The sequence below is a fragment of the Octodon degus genome, unplaced genomic scaffold (genome assembly GCF_000260255.1).
Source record: "Octodon degus isolate 3935 unplaced genomic scaffold, OctDeg1.0 scaffold00017, whole genome shotgun sequence".
NCBI classification, from domain to species: Eukaryota; Metazoa; Chordata; class Mammalia; order Rodentia; family Octodontidae; genus Octodon; species Octodon degus.
In genome coordinates this window covers 19994593-20013195 of record NW_004524593.1, presented here as the reverse complement: position 1 = coordinate 20013195, position 18603 = coordinate 19994593, and the positions used below count along the sequence as shown (strand labels likewise).

Genomic DNA, 18603 nt, shown 5'->3' with positions numbered 1-18603 from the left:
AGAGCAAAGCCAGAGAACCTAGAGTATTGGCCCACAGTGCCCCTTGCCTCGTCACCATATTCAAAATCTGTACATTTCTTGGTTTGGACCAGGCCATGTTCTGGGTTTCCTTCAATCCTAGCTGAAGACCATTCACTGCCCCAAATGCAGCCCCAGTCATGCAACATCCTCCAATTGTAAAGAAGGCCAGTTCAAACCTGCCCCGCGTTTTATTAGCTCCAGTCGGTAAAATAAACTCATCTGTATCCTGCACAAGATGTCGTGGATCCACATTTAAATAAGGAGACCAAGGGTTCATACCAGTTAGCGGGACTCCGGCCAAATCTGCGTGCGAGTAACCAGCTCCGCCCGCTCCAAAAAAGCCGGCCAAGCCACCCGTGGTTTTGTTGCTACTGCCCCCACCGCCCTCCATTGTCTCACAGCAAACTTCGGCCCATCTCCCACCGCTGCCTCAGGCCGAGGGACAGACCTCGGAGTTGCTCCCAGGCAGCAGCGGGGAAACCCGCGTTACTTCTGCCTCCTTCACACTCCACTGATTTCTTACAAGCTGGACAGATGCCCACTGCGAAGGTAGACTATGTATGCTAAAATTGCTGTGACAAGTTTTACTTACTCCCCAGTCTACTCTTACCACTGGGCTTTAATGTGGACATGGGGTCTAGGTCCCTCTTCTTGAGGCTACGTGGACATGACTGCTTGGCAGTACTGATGCTGGGAGGGCCGTGTCATAAAGCCAGTTGAAGAGGCAGCAGTTTGTTGGAAATTGATTCTTGAGACCTTTAGCAGGCACCTTGGTTGTCTCACTGTCCTGCAGCCATCGTGCCGGGAGGAAACCTGAATGAGCCTGTGAAGAAGGACTGCCTGGGAAGGAACGAGGCACTGCCCAGCTCCAGCCTCTTCAGCATCCTGACTTCTCCCCCAGCTGCAGCCAGGACCTGTGTGCAGCCACAGACATCCGGAGCCATAGCCCGCCAGCCAGGACGGCCCCAAATCCCTGACCCACAGCTACCAGAGAGACCCTAAAGATGTATTCTGAATGAAAGCTATAAAATTTGGGGATGATTTACTATATATCAACAAATAATCAGAACACTTGCTGATCTGTCGGTGTAATCTAACAGCTTGTTAATTTACTTACGAGAAACACTGAATCGGTATATAGGTACTGGTGAGACTGGAAAAATGACTAAATAAGTCATGTGTATGTACAAATCTGCCACAATGAACCGATTAATCTGGATATCCAAAATACACTGATGAAAACTCCTAGAAGAAACATAGAACAACAAATTGAACACCCCCATTTGAGGTTCATACAGCCTGTTTGGTTGCATAAATACCTATATGCAGATGTTGTATGACTTAGATATAAGTGCGCCCCAGATTCTCGCATGTGTGGGAGGTGACCGGATCACAGGCTGCTGCCCTGATCAGTGGACTCACCATGGATGATCTTGGTGGCTGGCTGTACTGTGGGGAAGTGGCCCTGGCTGAAGTGAGACCAGCACCATGAGAGGAAAGGGTGTGCTCTCCTCCTGGTGGCTCTGCTCTCTCTCTGCTTGGTTGCCAGGGGTTTAGCACATGTTGCTTCTCCTGCTGGGCCTTGGAGCCTTTCAACTACGGACCGCAGTGAAAGCTGGAATGGCCTCTGCTCCTTTAAGCTGTGTGGGTTGGGTGTTGAGTCTGGGTGGTGGAAAAGTGGCTGTGAGCACACGGTGTGTGTGTGTGTGTGTGTGTGTGTGTGTGCGCGCGCGCGCGCATGGGCTAGTATTTGTTACTAAAACATTTAGGGTTACATCTACCAAATTGTTATGAGTGGTTGCATGCTGAGAATAGTTCAAATGACCATGAAGAGACGGAGAAAGAAATTATATTCTTAGTCACTCTATGAACTTTACCTTTAGAGCTTTGATATTTTTATAAACTTAAATATGTATTCTTTATTAAAGCACAAGTAAAAGAAATATGAGATGAACAATATGATGAGTAATGTAGATTCAATCAGAGATGTCAGTTCTCTTCACTAGCTTTGGATTAAAACTTGACACTTCCTTCCTTTGCTGGTGTTGCTTTGTTCTTCCATGGTGGGATGAACAAAGTCTTCTTTTATGATGATTTTTCACAGCATTCTCCTCTTCTTCAACTACATGAATTGTCTCACCTTCAGGTCCCTGGTCATCCTATCATTTTATCCTTCAGAAATCACTCCCTTCAAACTCCTCTATACTTCCACTCACAACATATATTGCTCACGTACTTGTGCATGCATGTACGTGCATGTGTGTGTGGTTAAGTTTATTATAAACCTCTGATATCAAATTCCACATTTCACACATCTGTGTACATGTGTATACCATTAAAGTGTAGCCCAGCGTTTCACCTACTTCTAAATGTAATGTATGAAATCCATCATTGGAGAGCCAGCGGTTCCTTTTGAGCATCATGATGCATAAACATCTATCAATCTACTTGTTCTAGGAACTTAAAAGCACAGATTTGATTTCTATGCCTAGTCATAAATTCATAAAGTCAAAACAATTCCTTATAAAAGTATAATTTAAGTCACATTGATTGTCATTTTGGAGGAAAGAAAATAATTTGTGTTAAACTAAGGCAATTGTCAGTTTTTTCTGAAAAATACATGAATCATTATAATCAAGAAAAACATTACAATGTAAGCTCGCACACAGTGGAATATACAACTCATCAAGAAAGTTGGTCTCTTGGGCGTGGTGGCACGCACCTATAATCCCAGCTCTTGGAGGCTGTAAACAGGTGGATCACTACACGTCTGATCAGTAGTGAGACCCTGAACACCCTGAAGATCCTTCCCTAAAAAAAAATACCAAGAAAGAAAGAAAGAAAGAAAGAAAGAAAGAAAGAAAGAAAGAAAGAAAGTTGGTCTCCAGTTCAGGCTAGGAACATATCTTCTTTTGTTAAAGGCTCTTACTACTAAAATAGTTCTTATCTCCAAAAGATTTACTTCATTTAAGGATTAGGACTTGGTTCACATCAGTTACAAAAAAGAGAAAGATCATTTTCACTTAATCAATACATCACATCCATTCATTATTTTTCCATGTGACTTTCTTGGCCAATTAAGCAAATAAAAGCAAGCACATAATTGCATAAGCTACAAGTTAAACCAAAGTTTGAAAAGACAATCACTTAAAATTGCTTTTTAAATGACCAATAAAAAAGTCTGTCGATTTGCTGAATGCATCTTTTTTCAGTGAGCTGATTTTCTACGGTCTGATCCATTCCATGATACCTCCATAAGGCCAGTAGAAGAAAGTCACTGGGCATGCGCAGGAAGTGGAGTCGCTGCAGCACAGCAGCCTCCAGCGGGGACCCTCCCTGTGGACCAGCGTCAGCCCGGGCCAGAAAAGCTCCTCGCTCCCAGTGGAAAGCAAAAGTCAGCGACTTGGAGAAGGGACGGCCCTTGGGGCAAAGGCTTAGTCACACTCAGTGTCAACAACGTGCAAGCCAAAAACAAAGTCATATTAGAAAATGAAAAAGGAAATGAGCAGTAACAGAAAGTTATGACAGTTCCACCGATTTGGTCTTTTCTTCCACTTGCATCCCCCTACTATTTAACTGAAGTCGTTATTATAGCTATTTATGGAAGCTATATAAAAGAATGGTATGAGTTTATATACACACCTAGAAATAGCTACTGATATAATTACTTGGCTAAATATATAGTCAACACAAGAGAGAGGACTGATACTTTCATCCCATGTTTATTAACTGGAGTGTTGGCAGCGGTGTGGAAACAATGCAAATGATCTTCCACCTTTCAGTGAATTTGTCAAGCATGGACTCGTAACAAACAGCCCCAGCTTCTTTGAAGACCTCAGGGCTCATCAAAGACCAAAAGGTAGGCAAGTGGCTGATATTTATTAATGTCCCACAGATGGATCTAATATATCGACTGTCATACAAAATCTGCAGTGTCGGTTCGTACAGATCTTTCCAAACACTACAAATGGAAGAACCTTTGGGCTGCAGAGTGGAACCGAGCGCTTTGTTATTTACTTTCCAGATAAGGCCCTTTGAGTGGCTAGTCCAGATGAAGTAACTGACTTGGATTCCACCGAATCAAATTGGACCCTACTGGAGACGCAGTGACATGTTCGATAGCACACCCAAACTGCACACTGGGTAACAACAGCAGGTTGCAGAGTCAGCATCACGCCCTTAATCAAAATCAACCATAAATCAACGTTTACAGGCTAGGAGGGAGGACAACAGAAACATCATCCACCCAAAATCATCTTTTTAAATATAGGCTTTATTTTTTTAATTTCCAGTTTTATTATTAATTTTATTTTTTGCAGAACCAGGGATTGAACTCAGGACCTTGCACTTGCCCGGCAAGCACTTATTCCACTGAGCTATCTCCCCGGCCCTTAAATATATACTTTAAATCCTAGCATTTAGGTAACATAGGAGATTGTTTCAATTCCAAGGACCAAAAGAATTTCAAATAAACCTAGCTCACACTCCAGCCCTTGGTCCTCCAAAGATCAAGGTAGAATTGTTAGTTATGGTTTGCCATAACTGGAAAGGTGGCCATCGGACCTGTCACTGGCACTAGAAGAAGAAATATGGCTCTGTGTAAGAAACTGTGTGACCTAAAACACGTACATGCACACCACACACACACCACACACACACACACACACACACACACACACACACACACACACTGACCACTTGGGCAGACAGTTAAATCTAGTTTCAGGTGTAGCTAGGTTGGCCTGCTTAGTAAAGGCAACCTATCTCTCACTGTCGCAGAGCCCTTTCCCTCTCCCCGCCCCTCACTCTTCTCTGACTGCTGACTATTTTTTTCACCAGTTAGAACTCCAACCAGACCTCCCCAAAATGATCTCCGAGTACTACATTCTCGCTCTTACTGGATACAGTCATCACCTCAGGAAGAACTCTTCTCTCCCTCCAACTCTACTGATTCTAGTAAAGGGTTGCAGATGTGGGTGGCTCTGGTCCAGCAACCATGAGCTCGTCTCTGGTGCCAAGCAGATGAGGGCACCCAAACTAGCCCACCTCGTTCTCACGCTCACCCCTGGCACGCAGCAAGAGGAGTGCAGCTTCCCAAAAGGAAAAGACTAAACACACACACACACAGACACACACACACACAGACACACACATACGCACACACGTGCACACACACTCATACCCAGAATTTTTGTCTCCTATAATTAGTCATTTTATACCTTGAAAATAATTGTTATTTCTCTACTTAGGTTTTCTCTTTTAAAATTAAAAAAAATAGGGCTGGCGAGATAGTACCTGCTTAGGTAAGCACAGAGATACCACATGCCATGCTGGGCCTGCCCCAGGGCACACAGAGCGGGCAACTGAGTCCAGGCGTGGTGGCACACAACTGTAATCCCAGCCCTGGGAGGCTTGAAAACATGAGAATCACTACAAGTTCAAGCTGCGTAGTGAGATCCTGCACAAAATACGAAAATAAATAAAATTTTAAAAATTAAATTAAAAAATATATCTGAAAGCTACAATTCTGTAATGTATATGAATTTACTGAGTACTTTAACCATGGATTGAAGATAAGGTTACTGGGCATTAGTAATTGAAACAAATTTCAAAGGCCACATGCAGGGAGGAGGCAGTCTAGAACAATGTCAAAGACAAACTTCCTCTCTTCTGCAGTTTTGTCCTTGGGCATAACTTTGTTCTTCAGCTTGGGAGTACCACCTAGAAGAGCAGCTCTCGGCAAGGCACAGACCACAGCTGCACCCCTTGCAGCATTAGCGTAAATGAAGACACACGGGACTTGCAGCTCAAAGGACCACAGAGAAAAACATACCAAGCTGATGGGAACAGAGGCCGACCTATGGCAGCGGCCATCCCAGCACATAGCTCATGATTGTCTGAGCTCTTCCATCCAGGCCACCTGCAGCCCACATCGAGGCAACTGATTTGCTCAGCCATTATATACATTTTAAGGAAGGGACTATAGGGTGTTCAGGGTCTCACTACTAGTTCAGACTTGTAGTGATCTGCCTGTTTACAGCCCCCCAAGAGCTGGGATTATAGACCCACACCACCATGCCCAGTCTCAATTGCTGTCTCAGCACGTCCCAGGGGCGGGGCCGGCATGGCAGGCCTAGGGGATTGAACCCCTGGCCCCTGTGCCTACTTGTAGGCACTTTAATCCGCTGAGCTATTTGGCCTGCCCTTCAGCCAATGTATGAAGCACAATGACTAGTTTTAATTGGGTTCATAAGACCCTTCCCTGCCAAGAAACTTACAAATGAGTCACTGAGTATCAAGATCACAGGAAGTTCTGGGAAGTAGAATCACAAAGTAGCTCCCCAGAGGGATGATGTTCAAGACAGACTTTCAAGTTAGTTTTTGCTGAAAAAAGAAATCTGTGATCTCGGGCCTGCTGTGCTGGCCCCACCCCTGGGGTGCACTGAGATGGCGATTGAGACTGGGCATGGTGGCACACGCCTGTAATCCCAGTGCTTGGGAAGCTGAAAACAGGAGGATCACAATGAGTCCAATCTACGTAGTGAGATCTGTAAGACCCTGTACTAAAGTACATAAAAAAATCTGCCTTAAACTACTCTACAGTCCCTTCTCTCTGTATCACCTCAGAATTAAATAAGATATGATGAAGGGAAATGATAACGAACAAAAATTCCTACAGGTCGGAACTCACCTGGCTGAAGGACAAAATTATGCCCAAGGACAAAGCTGCAGAAAAGGTACAGTTGTCTTTGGCATTGTTCTAGACTGCCTCCACGATCACCCAGAAAAGTTGGACAAAATTGTTGCTATGGATGCCCAGCCAGTGGGATGGGACAGGGTGGAGTTAAACTTGACTTTGTGGACTACAGTGGTGCAACGCCCACTAACATGCTCGAATTTCCTTTCAGTGCCAGGTAGCGAAAGCACTTAAACCCTTGCTCACGGGATTTCCGTGGATAGCACACCAGGGTGGGAGACATGCAGTGTCTGTGGAGTATGCGCCCGCGAAATCCAGAGCTAGTGCTGTGGATGGCTTGTAGAATTGTCCTAAACAACCCCTCCCCCACCACCAACTTGTCAGTGGATTTGAGGAAAACCAGGTGAAGAGCTGGGAAAGCAACATCAGGTATAATCCAATCAACGGGGACCTTAAAAGTAGGTATGTAAATTTTATCAATAAATGTCACACGCAGCTGGGCAAGGTGTAGCCATGCGAACTGTAGACTAACTTGGTTCAGTGAGTGGCCCTACTTTCTGGAGAGGTAGTGATCGCTGGGGGTTGAACCTGGGACCTTACACCTGCAAAGAAGAGAGAATCTTATGAACTCACTGGCTATGAAATGCCTCCCAATCCCAGGTGTTTTGAGAAAGATATCTTCATGTTTTGAGCAAGATGTCTTTGACTTAACTCCTTTGAAAATAATTTCTTGAGAGTATAAGTAACAAACCACTTCCACAACATTTGAAGAACCTTTTAGCCATGACCAGAACATACAGTTCTATTTAGCACTAAAGATGGTTGCTTAATAACAGGGGGATTAGGTAACACTTCTACTTATGGATGATGCAAAATTTAGTTCCATTAGCCCTGTAACAATTATATCTCCCAGACTAATAGCACAGTGACCAGGAAGCATTTAAAACTAATTATTGGCACTTATGCTTAGGAGGACTTAGGACCCAGTTTTTTGAAGGCATGCAGAATAGCAGACTTACGGTTGAGATTATATTTCATCCCTTGTATTTTATACAGACCTACCGCTGTATCGGGACATTTTTCAGAGTAGTAAACCCACACACATAAGCAGATGCCTGCAGTTAAACAACCATTGTATTTCTTGCCAACTCTGGAGCTCTAATACATTTATCTCTATTTTCTCCCTTTTTCCTCTAAAACCTTTCTTTAAAGTATTTATTTGATTTAATATGTGAAAGCTACAGAATCCCCAGCACACGCCACTTCAAAGTGCAACCATGTAGGATGTAGATTTTAACTACAGTGGTTAAGAAAGGTCCTCACATTCTTGGCTTAATCTCTTGGGATATTTTAGAATTCGAGAAGATGATGTTCAGGCCATTAGATTTCTCCCCACCCCCACGCGCAAGGTCAGGCTGACACTCTGAATGGTTAAATCATCCCTGGCAAAGAGCAGGACTTGGCAGAAGCCCCTAATGAGAAATCCAGATGACGGGTATCATTTGTAATGCAAGCGCCCGGCACTTAATCTCACACTGATTTGTTTTTGTAAGAAATAGCAATGACTTAAAAGCAGTCATTAGGGATATTTAAGATTTTAACTGCTTTGACACTAGATGTGGTCTTCACCTTTAATGCACTTTTTAGCATTAAACTCTGCACATAAATAAGCAATGTAGGCCTCCCAAGTCCTTTTGCTGGGTAGCACCAAAAGTATTCCTCTCCTTAGGAGAAGCACAGTGCTTTCTCTAACGCACAGGCCAGATTTCACTGAGGAAGCAAAACACCCAGCCTGGGGGCTCACAGTACGGGATCTCAATAGGACTTTCACCAATCGCCTAAATAAGGCTCCAGAAAGAGTACAGCTCTGCAGAGCAGCAAGGGAAAGAAAGAGAGATTGAAAGTTCAGTTCATCCTGTAATTCATCTGCTCGTAACTTATTCAATGCAGACCAAAAATAACAACTCTCATCATGAGCCATTAGGAAAGAACTGAACTGACCGAGGTGTGGGCAACAGGAGCTCACACTGTACCTATTTGCTTAAGTACTTTGCAGCTCGCAGGCGAAAATAACAGGCAAACTGGCAGACCTCGAACTGATCAGTGTTTGAAAACTCTCCAGTCAGCTCGCACAAACTAACCTTAGTAATGCCAAATAGACAGCATTTTCATGTTCCTTGTTCCTCTAATTTCTCTCAACAAAAATCAGAAAAATGCACCCACTAAATGAAAAATCAAAGTTATTTTTGACATATGAAAGGTTGTTAATAGTGATAAATTCTGTCGTGTGTTGACAGCTTTTCATACGTTGAACTTAACTTTGGGTTGTCGTTTTCCTTTAGGGATTAAAAAGGCTAAGAACTCTTTAGCTTACCTTTGTGCTGATGGGGAGGATGGAAGCTTAAAGACCATTCTTCTTCATTGAATGGAATCTGCAAACTGAACTGACTGAAGGGGTTTCATTTATAGCAATATTTTTACATGCACTGGGACTTCAGAAAAAGGAAGGGTGACCCACAGAACCAGCTAGACTCAGAAGTTTCTGTGCCATTTGAGCCATGGGGCGTTGGTTGCTGAAAAGTGATTAGACAAGGAAAGAAGAGAGTTGGACTCAGAGGGGCAGTAAACTGTAGAAGGACAAATATATGGAGAAACTAATGGAAATGAGAATCATTTTATTAAGATTCGTGTAGACTCTTTTTGGTGGTGACTTTCTCTCTTCAACATAGTCATAAAAATCTCCTTAGGGAGATTTCTTAGCATCTTCTACATGTGGTCAGAGGAAAGGGTTTTTTGTTGTTGTTGTTGTTGTTGTTGTTGTTGTGTGTTTTCTTTGTTTGTTTTTTGTTTTTTGCAGTACTGGGGATCAAACTCAGGACCTTGGGCTTGCCAGGCAGGGACTCATGCCACTGACCTCTGTGCCCAGCCCAGAGAAGGGAGCTTTGAAGAAGGCTTTGTTCTGCATTTATGGTCTCTCAGTTGCTTTCAGTTCAAAATTAGCCATCTGCCCCAGTGACAGATTTAGTATCTTCTGCTCCTCTCAGGACTAATTTTCTCACAAATACCTGTTAAGTCAGTTTATTTACTTGTTGCCCACCAGTGACGTAAAAGACTGAATTGGAATCAGTTTCCAAATTGCACTTACCCTGTGCTACTCTGAGATTCCTTTGTATGACCATTGTAGATATCACTGAAGACCCTGTACCTAGTTAAAAAAAAACCTTAAAGTCACTCTTATCAGGCAAAAATAGTGCAAATGTGATGCTAAATAGAGTGATGCTTTCTCTACATTCATTTGCGATTCAAGTATGATTTTAATGACTGATACAAAAAAAAATGTAGCTTATTTGGAAGATGAGATGGCGTAACATTGTCACTGAAGGCACTTCTGGATTGCTAATTCAAATGTCAGAGAGTCTCCACAGCTCCATGCACTGATTTACCACACTCCCGTGACACGCTGGGTTTCCCCCATACACTGACACTCCTGAGGAGCGGTAAGTCCCACTGAGTTGGTCTTGTGTCTGCCCCCCACAGCTGCATCCTGTGACCATCCGGTGCAAGCTCGTCACCCAGCGAGTTGGACCTTAGCTACTCTGCACATTTAGGGTCCTTAATTCAAGATCCAAAGTGCTCCTACTTGGAAGCATTTCGGGCACCAGTGTGAGGCCACGAGTAGGAAATCACACACCTCACCTCAAGTGCCAGGTGACAGTCGAGAAGCAGACAGCAGAAGCACCATCCAGCATTCCCACTAGACTGTGTGCATCAGGTACGTATGAAACAAAAGTGAGTTGTCTGCTTGCATGGGTGCTATTCTCAAGGTATCTTACTATGTATGCAATTATTCCAAAACAAGAAAAAAAATTGAAAAATGAAATGATTTTTATCCCTAGCATTTTAGAAAAGGCAATCTCAACCTGCAGTCTCAAATGGACCTGTTAGAATCCTTCTCATTACATGTCTCGAGTGACCTTCCAATTTCCTAAAGACAAAATGACGAAGGGGAACATTTCCAGACTCAGCTTTAGGAATGAATGCAAATCCAAACAGCAGCACAATGAGCACTTGGAAGGTTCCCTACTCTGCCTTCACCAAGAGGAACGGATTTGTACCTGAGAACCAAGATGATTCTTCAACCAAAACACTTCTGATTTTCAAAGTACTGGAAGCTCACAGAGAGGAAACCTTAGCTGCAGTGTCCTGTTCTCCAGGCATTCCCAGCTCTATTTTTACTCCACAGTGACAGAAAATGCATCTGTTCAGCGTTGGAAAGATGCTAGAAGGCTCAATCATCTGAATCTCCTCTTCGGTGCTCAGCTAAGCAGGGCATCTCCTCGTGCTCCCACTCCCTGAATGCCAACCAAGGCCTGGTCAAAGGTAGAAGACCTGCTCCGGAAGCCCACGGGAAGCTTCCCTCCGCGGCAGCCAGCTGGATGGGGGCAAAGCTGGCCTCAGCTGGAAGTCATCTGTACGTCCCCTTGGACTACTGGGGACCGGTGGCCAATGAGAGCACACCAAGGTGACCCTGCTGACTGATGGCCTGAGGGACTCAAGTCCACCTGCTGAAATAATTAAGGCAACCTGGAGTCGTCTGCTTTGCTTTGATGGAGAACAGGATCCGAAAGAATGAACTGCTCACAGAATGGAAAAATGAGAATTTGAGGTGTGGCAGTTTTACAAAAGGTCACCAATGGCTGCCAAAATTCCACTAGAAAACCTGGGTATGGGTGAGTGCAGGCTGTAGCACATCTAAACATTTCCTCTGCGTTACTCAGTCGAACAGGCTGTGCTGCGGTTGTGTCCACACAGGCAGTAAGTGCGGAAGAAGGAAAACATGCACTCAGTCAGGCGACTAAGCACAAGCAGCGACACTGGCCCATACACAAATTGAGAGGTACTGGATACCCAAAAGAAGCAGTCTTTCAGAAAAACCCGTTTGAAAAAAGTTTATTGTGTGGGGACCCTCATTTTGTAAGGGACACCTTCTGAATGCACTGCCACTTAGTGACTTGCTTCTTGCACTTTACCAGGGATTGGAAGAAGGAATGGCTGAGATAACCCTCCTTGGAATGACAGCTGGTAGTTCTGTCTGTCTGTCTGTCTGTCTGTCTGTCTGTCTGTCTGTCTGGTTGGCTGTCTGGCTGGCTGTCTGTTTGTCTGTCTGTCTGTCTGTCTGTCTGTCTGTCTGTCTGTCTGTCTGTCTGGTTGGCTGTCTGTCTGTCTGTCTGTCTGTCTGTCTGGCTGGCTGGCTGGCTGTGTGGCTGTCTGTCTGTCTGTCTGTCTGTCTGTCTGTCTGGCTGGCTGGCTGTCTGTCTGGCTGTCTGGCTGGCTGTCTGGCTGGCTGTCTGGCTGTCTGGCTGTCTGGCTGGCTATCTGTCTGACTGGCTGTCTGACTGGCTTTCTGGCTGGCTGTCTGGCTGGCAGACTGGCTAACCCCTGGAGACTTTGCTCGGTGTCCTATGGAATGCTGGCTTTTATCACAAGTAGAATTGGTGTTTTGGCCCATTAAGTTTACTAGCAACATTTATATATGGCATCAGTGGTCACTACAGACAAGACCAAGTCTCAGGTATAAGCATCAGCTAGGAGGACAGCAGGATTACCTAACAAGGCCACTGGCCTAGAGATCTAAGGCACTGCAAGCCCAGGATTTCTCTCTCTCTCTCTCTCTCTCTCTCTCTCTCTCTCTCTCTCTCCTCTCCTCTCTCTGTTTCTCTCACACACTCACACACTCACACACACACACACACACACGCCCCAATCCAACAGACAGATGGTAATCTTAAGCATACATAAAGCATTTAAATTTTAAAGAAATTCTATACAGTGCTGATTCAATACATCGGTTTTGTTATTTTATTGAAAAAATTATAGGGTATCAACTTTACATTAGGTAAAGCATGCCTGCTGGCTCTGTGTGTTGGGGAAAATACACCTGCCCTTGATGAACTCTAGGAGGGGAAACAGATTAAACAATACAGTTTGTAACTGAAAACTAAAGACGAAAGCCGGAGTAAAAGAACATGCCTCCTGTTGTGACTTGTGTTTAGATGTCCCCTCAAAGTCTCACGCAGTCCCAGGTGGCACTTCTTCAGAGGCAGCTGGATCTACAGTGTGTGACGTGGGATTGGTTCATGGTCCAGTGCTAGGCTCAAGGGCACTAGGAGTAAGGGTGTGAGCGCTGCCTGCCCTGAGGAGCCTGGCAAGGTGTAGGGCTGGAGAACGCTGTGCTCAGCCCCGTGGCCTGCTGGCTCCTGCTGCCTTTGCCTGCCGTGAACTGTTCCTCCCCATGATGCCTGTCTGCCATCCCACGCTGCTTATAGCCAGCCAATGATGGCCTAAAACCTCTTCTGGCTATGACCTAAATAAACCTGTTCTCCTTTACCTTGTGGGTGGTATTTGGTCTCAGCAATAAGAAAAGTGAAACTGTAACACATCACTTCCCACAATGAATTGGATGAAATAAGGCTCTTATTGTTGTCTTTGAAATACCCTAAAGTGTATGTGGAAGAATTGAAAGCCAGCAAGGTATACATGGACAGATTCCCCAAAATAAACACAACTGTTAGGTTTTGCAAACATAAGCTAATTAAAAAATGCATTATTCCAAGCACTGAGTTGCTTGCAGAGAAATAGCCATCCATAGGAGCCTTTGCCAAGCTGGGTTCCTAGCACGGCTGGTCAGGCCTTGCAGATGCCCCTGACCCAGAGCCTTCTGGGTGCCTCCATGTGACTGTGCCCAGACCAAATTTCCCCTGGAACAAGAAAAGCCAAGTGTCTCTTGTGACACATGGTGAAACTTGTACTATCCACCTAGGAATTGAGCAAGAGGGGTTTAAGTTGGCCAAACAGAGTTGCCACTGGGACTGGAAGAGGAGGAGGAGACAAGAAGGAAGAGGAAGAAGGTCTAGGAGGAGAGAGAGAAAGAGACAGATAGACAGACAGACAGAGACAGAGAGAGAGACAGAGACAGACAGAAAGAGAGATAGAGAGACAGAGAAGGGTAAGAAAAAGAAGGTAGAGGTGCAGAGATGAGAGAAATTTTAAAAAGGAGAGAAAATAGAGGAAAGTTGGAGGTAGAAGAGACATTAAGAAAGGAGGAGGAAGATGAGACAAGAAAGAGGGAGATGGCAGGCTCTGGAACTGGAAATAAAAATGTGGCATTCTCCTTAAGCCCCCAGCATTCCCCTGCCTTGCTGTGCAGCCAGAGGTATCCCTAAGAAAAAAATTTTCTTCCCAGGTAAAGCCAGTCAGCAGTGGGCCTGAGGAGGCTGCTGCAGCAAGGGCAGTACGGAAAAAAAAGTTTTAAAGAACAGCCCAGGAAGATTAGAATGGACATGCCCCTGGGCACAGGAGTGGGGAGTGCCCTGAGGTGACACTTCCCAAACTATGCCCTATCCTAGTCAATAAAAACAAATCCACATAAAAAAAAAAAAAATAGAATTCCTGGAGACTTGCCCCTGGTCCTTGCAGCATTCCACACCCTCATCCAGGCCATTCCAGTGGGCTACTACACAATGGTACTAGCACGCCTCGCAGGCTAAGACTCCGGAACATTTCCGTCTGTCGCCCCTGCACACTCCAAAGCACCAGGCAGGACCAGCCATGCTTGTCCAGGCGAGACACCATTACCTCTTCCCCCCAAGAGCCTATTTCCGCCACTTGCTACCCCTTGTCTAGGACTCCTCAGGCACTGTGAAGGAATGGTTTTGTTTGGCCTCCACATGATGCAAAGCTTCCTAATAGAACATCACTGCCATTCACTGTACCAACATCAGAAACACCAGCATCACTCGCCCCCTTCGACGAAAATGTGTTTTCAACCCTTCTGATCAAATCTGCCTCAAATCTGGTTTCTCCTTTTGTCTCCATTCTTACTCTCAGATTTCAGCCTTTATCTCCCTCCTGGATAATTATGTAGGGAATCCGGAGGCTAGTTATTATGACTTGGATATATTGTTCTTGGAGCCAAGAATTTATTCCTACTGACTCCTTTGATTGAAGTGCTTAAACTAGCAATATCTACATTTTCTCAGGGAGTTATTTGGATCAAAAAGTTTAATGATTCTAATATCCTCAGAGTTTCTTTTGCACACCATGTGTCTTCTATAAACAGTATCCCTTTACTAAAAGTCTGCTCCCACTCATCTTTTCCCACTATACCTCCAAGTATGCCGCATCTCTAAAAATAAAGATGTCATCATGCTTCTAATTTCAAAAGCCCTGTCCAGTCCTTACAATGAAACGTATCAACAACTTCCCCACTGATGGCTTGGATGACTAAAGCTTTCTTTCAGAGTCTGGACTTGTGTGTCCTAAACTCATTCAGCAGCGTCTGAAACTTACTGTCTGAAGTCCAACTGTGACAAGGCCCAAAGTACTAGCGTGCGTTACTGGAACCTTTAGCGCCCCTTTGCTCCCCGCTGCGCCTTCCCGTGCCCCGCCCCCACTCACACCAGCCTCCCCCACCAGGCCAGCTCCTTCCACACACCTTTGCTCCTCTGCGACTGGCTTTTCTCTGCTTACAGAGCCTCTCCACCAAAATGATCTCTTCCTTTTCTTTCCCTTCCCAACTCAAACGTCACCTCTTCCTCGACTTTCTTTCCCAGTGAAACTTGTACTTGACATCTGTGATGGTGAATCTTGATTTTCAAGGTTGAGAGACATCTAAAGGGCCGGTACGGCGTGTTTCTGGGTGGTCTACAGTGGTGTTTTGCCGTCAATTGGCATGGAAGCCGGCGAACTGAGGGGCGGAAGGCCCACCATGCGTTGGGTAGCACATCAATAGACCTGCATCCCAGACAGCATGAAAAGGCAGAAGAAGATGTCAGGCTGCATCTGCAGACTCAGTTCTGCTTGCGCAGGTGTGTCTTTCGTTGCTGCTGTCACCTGGGAACATCACACTCCAACTTCTTCAGCCTTTCGGCAGCAACTCACGCTGGTGACTCTCGAGGGCACCCTGGGGCTGCAGCCTCCACCCCCCTTGTCCTGCAGCCTCCAACTGCTTGGGCCAAGCAGCTCCTGGTCTGCTGGATCTGGTTCTCCTGGCTCTGCAGTATATCAAGATACCTAGCTCTGGTCCTGCAGGGAGGGCAACCTGATAAATCTCACATATATATCACACACACGCACACACACACACACACACACACACACACACACACAGAGTCTGCAAATAAAGGTACACAAGAAAAAGAAAAATTTTATAAAGACCTTAAAATTAAATTTATGGAGACATCATGCAGTTAATACAAGTGACCTTTGCTCTCCACCATCACAAGAGGTGCTGAGTGTGGCCTTCAGCTTGGAGACATTGATTAACATGGCGAACCACAGAAGCATGTCTACGTTTTTTGGCAGGCTTTAGGTGTGCGTGATTCTTGCCTATCCATCTGTGATAAGTGCAGTGCCTACTGTGTTTATCTTATAATGTCTGTTCACTGCTTTACCTGCCCCTTATGCCCTGTGCCCCTACTCTGTGAACTTTTATAAAATGAGAATTATAGTTCATTCATCTTTGCTCACCTGTAGCTTACAGTATGGCACACAGCATATTATACGCATTCAATAAGGATGCTTCATAATTTAGAACCCTGTGGGTTCTCCTGTTTCCTGAGTCATCTCTGAACGTCGGCAGTCTCTGCTGCAAACTAACCCACTCATGGGCAGCACCCTGGCAACATACTGCACGTCCCTCCTTCTGCCAGGGCACAAGGCTGCCAGTAAGCACCCAGGCTCCTCCAGGCAGCTTCCTGTGCTCTGGTTTGTCCTATGTTTGTAAGTGGTACAAATAATATTGACTGGATTATCTTCAATGTGTGGTTTTAAGGTTGGATGAGTATCATGGTTGGGATTTTGTGCAAGTGGAACAATAGGACACATTTTATGAGATTATTTTATAATGAGTCACCTAAAGAATCATGTACAAAGAGTGCAGGAAATCTGTCCACACACTAAATATCAAATAATCCAGATGAAGGCCTGGATCCTAATATCCTGCATGAGTCCTGCTGAAGACCTAGAGCCCACAAGTCCCACGAGTCCCACGAGTCCAGCTGGAGGTCTAGAGCCCACGACAATGTCTCATGCAGGTCATTTTCACGGATGTGCGCTGGGAAGGACCAAGGTCAGTGGTGGAAGCTAGAAAGTCTGAGCCAGTGGGATGAAGGATCTGAGCCAGCAGCTGAGGGATCTGCACTGGAGCCAGGAAGCGACGCCCAGGGTGAGAACTAGAGTTCCCCTGAACAGTGCCACAGCCACCCTGAGCCACACTGGGGTCCTGAGCTCCTCCTCTGACGAGAACAGCCAAGTTCACCAGGCAAGCCAGCATGTCGAGGTCCTCTGGCAGCTCAGCCCGAGAGAACCAGGGCTCCCAACAGCCTCCCTGGCAGCCTCCACTGCTCTTCCCTAGGCCTGCCTGCTGCACCGCTGGCACCTGTCCCCGGGTGGGCCTCCCACACCCAGCTCCATGCTAGCTGAGCTCAGTGGCGTGTCCCAAGTTCATCACCAATGGCTAATAGTTCTAAAACACATGGAAGCACAAACACAGCAAATCTTTCAAAACTGAACCATGAACCCTGAGAAGAATACAAAGATAAAGCACCTCAATTAGACTGATTGAAATATGTCTTATTTTTAAAGTTGGATTTTAGTTGACAAATATATATATATATATATATATATATATATACACACACACACACACACACACACATATATGTATGATGGAAAATATGATCTTTTAAAATATACATGTATGCTAAACCAAGCTAATTTCCTCATGTGTTACTTCACATAGTTTTCTGGTACAAATGCTTAAAATCTACTATGAACAATTTTCAAGCAATCTATTGTTATTAACTGTAGTCTTCACGGCCCACAGCACTCCCTGGAACTTAGTTCCCCAGCTGAAATCTTGACCAATATCACCGCAGGCTCCTTCCCCTTCTCACCCTGGTAAGCAGCATTCTACTTCTCAGATGGATTTTTTAGCTTCCACACGTGAGTGAGATCCCGTGGTATTTTCCTGTCTGTTCCTATCTTATTTCACTTACATAACGCCCTGTAAGGCTTTCCACACTGTCACCAATGACAATTTCTTTCTTTAGTAAGGCCAACTAGTATCATATTAGATGTGTACACCACATTTCCTTTATCCATCCATCCAACTATGGACTCTTTGGTTGATTCCACAGCTTGGGTGGGTAGCATTGCCGTGAATATGGGCAACGGGCAACTCTGATGAACTCATTTTACTTCCTTTGGATATAAACCCAGTGGCGGGGTTTCTGGACCGTGTGGCAGCTCAGCGTTTCATGTTTTGAGGACGTTTGGAGCTGCTTCCCCTTTTGGCTTGTGAATTTGCTTCATATCCACACTGTCTGGCATTTCTTTTCTCACATTTTCACCATATTCTATCTTCCTACCAGGGATGAGGCAGCTTCCACTGTGGCTGTAATTCACATTTTCTAAAGACTACTGGTAACGTGTACTTTTGCATATACTTGCTGTCCAGTTGCATGTGTTCTTTTGAGAAATGTCTGGTTAGGTCTGTTGCCCATTTGTTTTTAAAAATCAATTCTTTTCTTATCAAGTTGTTCATGATCCTTATGTAGGATCTTGGATGAAGATCTTATATAAAATCCTTTTATATTTGTACATAACCCCTTAGCAAATAATTAGCATGTAGACAGGTGAACAGAGGGGCAAATACTATTTGCAAATGTTTGCTCTATTCCATAAGATATCTCTTTACCTCTTTGTTGTATTATTTTGTTTTTGTTCAAGAAGCCTTATAGTTTGATAAAATCCTATTTGTATGGTTTTGATTTTTCTGCTGTACTTGGGGAACTATATCCCCAAAATCATTGCTCAGACCAGTA

The 18603-nt window shown here is 44.8% G+C and overlaps 1 long non-coding RNA gene across 1 annotated transcript in view; it reads right to left on the bottom strand.

Moving 5' to 3' along the window:
* LOC111815506 overlaps positions 1-16930 on the bottom strand; it is a 17499-nt gene extending 569 nt beyond the window's left edge. The window contains exons 1-3 of the long non-coding RNA XR_002820188.1: positions 16920-16930; positions 7348-7354; positions 1899-1906 (exon numbers count right to left, since the gene is read on the bottom strand). This is a non-coding gene — a long non-coding RNA (uncharacterized LOC111815506). The remainder of the gene's footprint in view (positions 1-1898; positions 1907-7347; positions 7355-16919) is intronic.
* Between the last annotated feature and the right edge of the window lie 1673 nt (positions 16931-18603).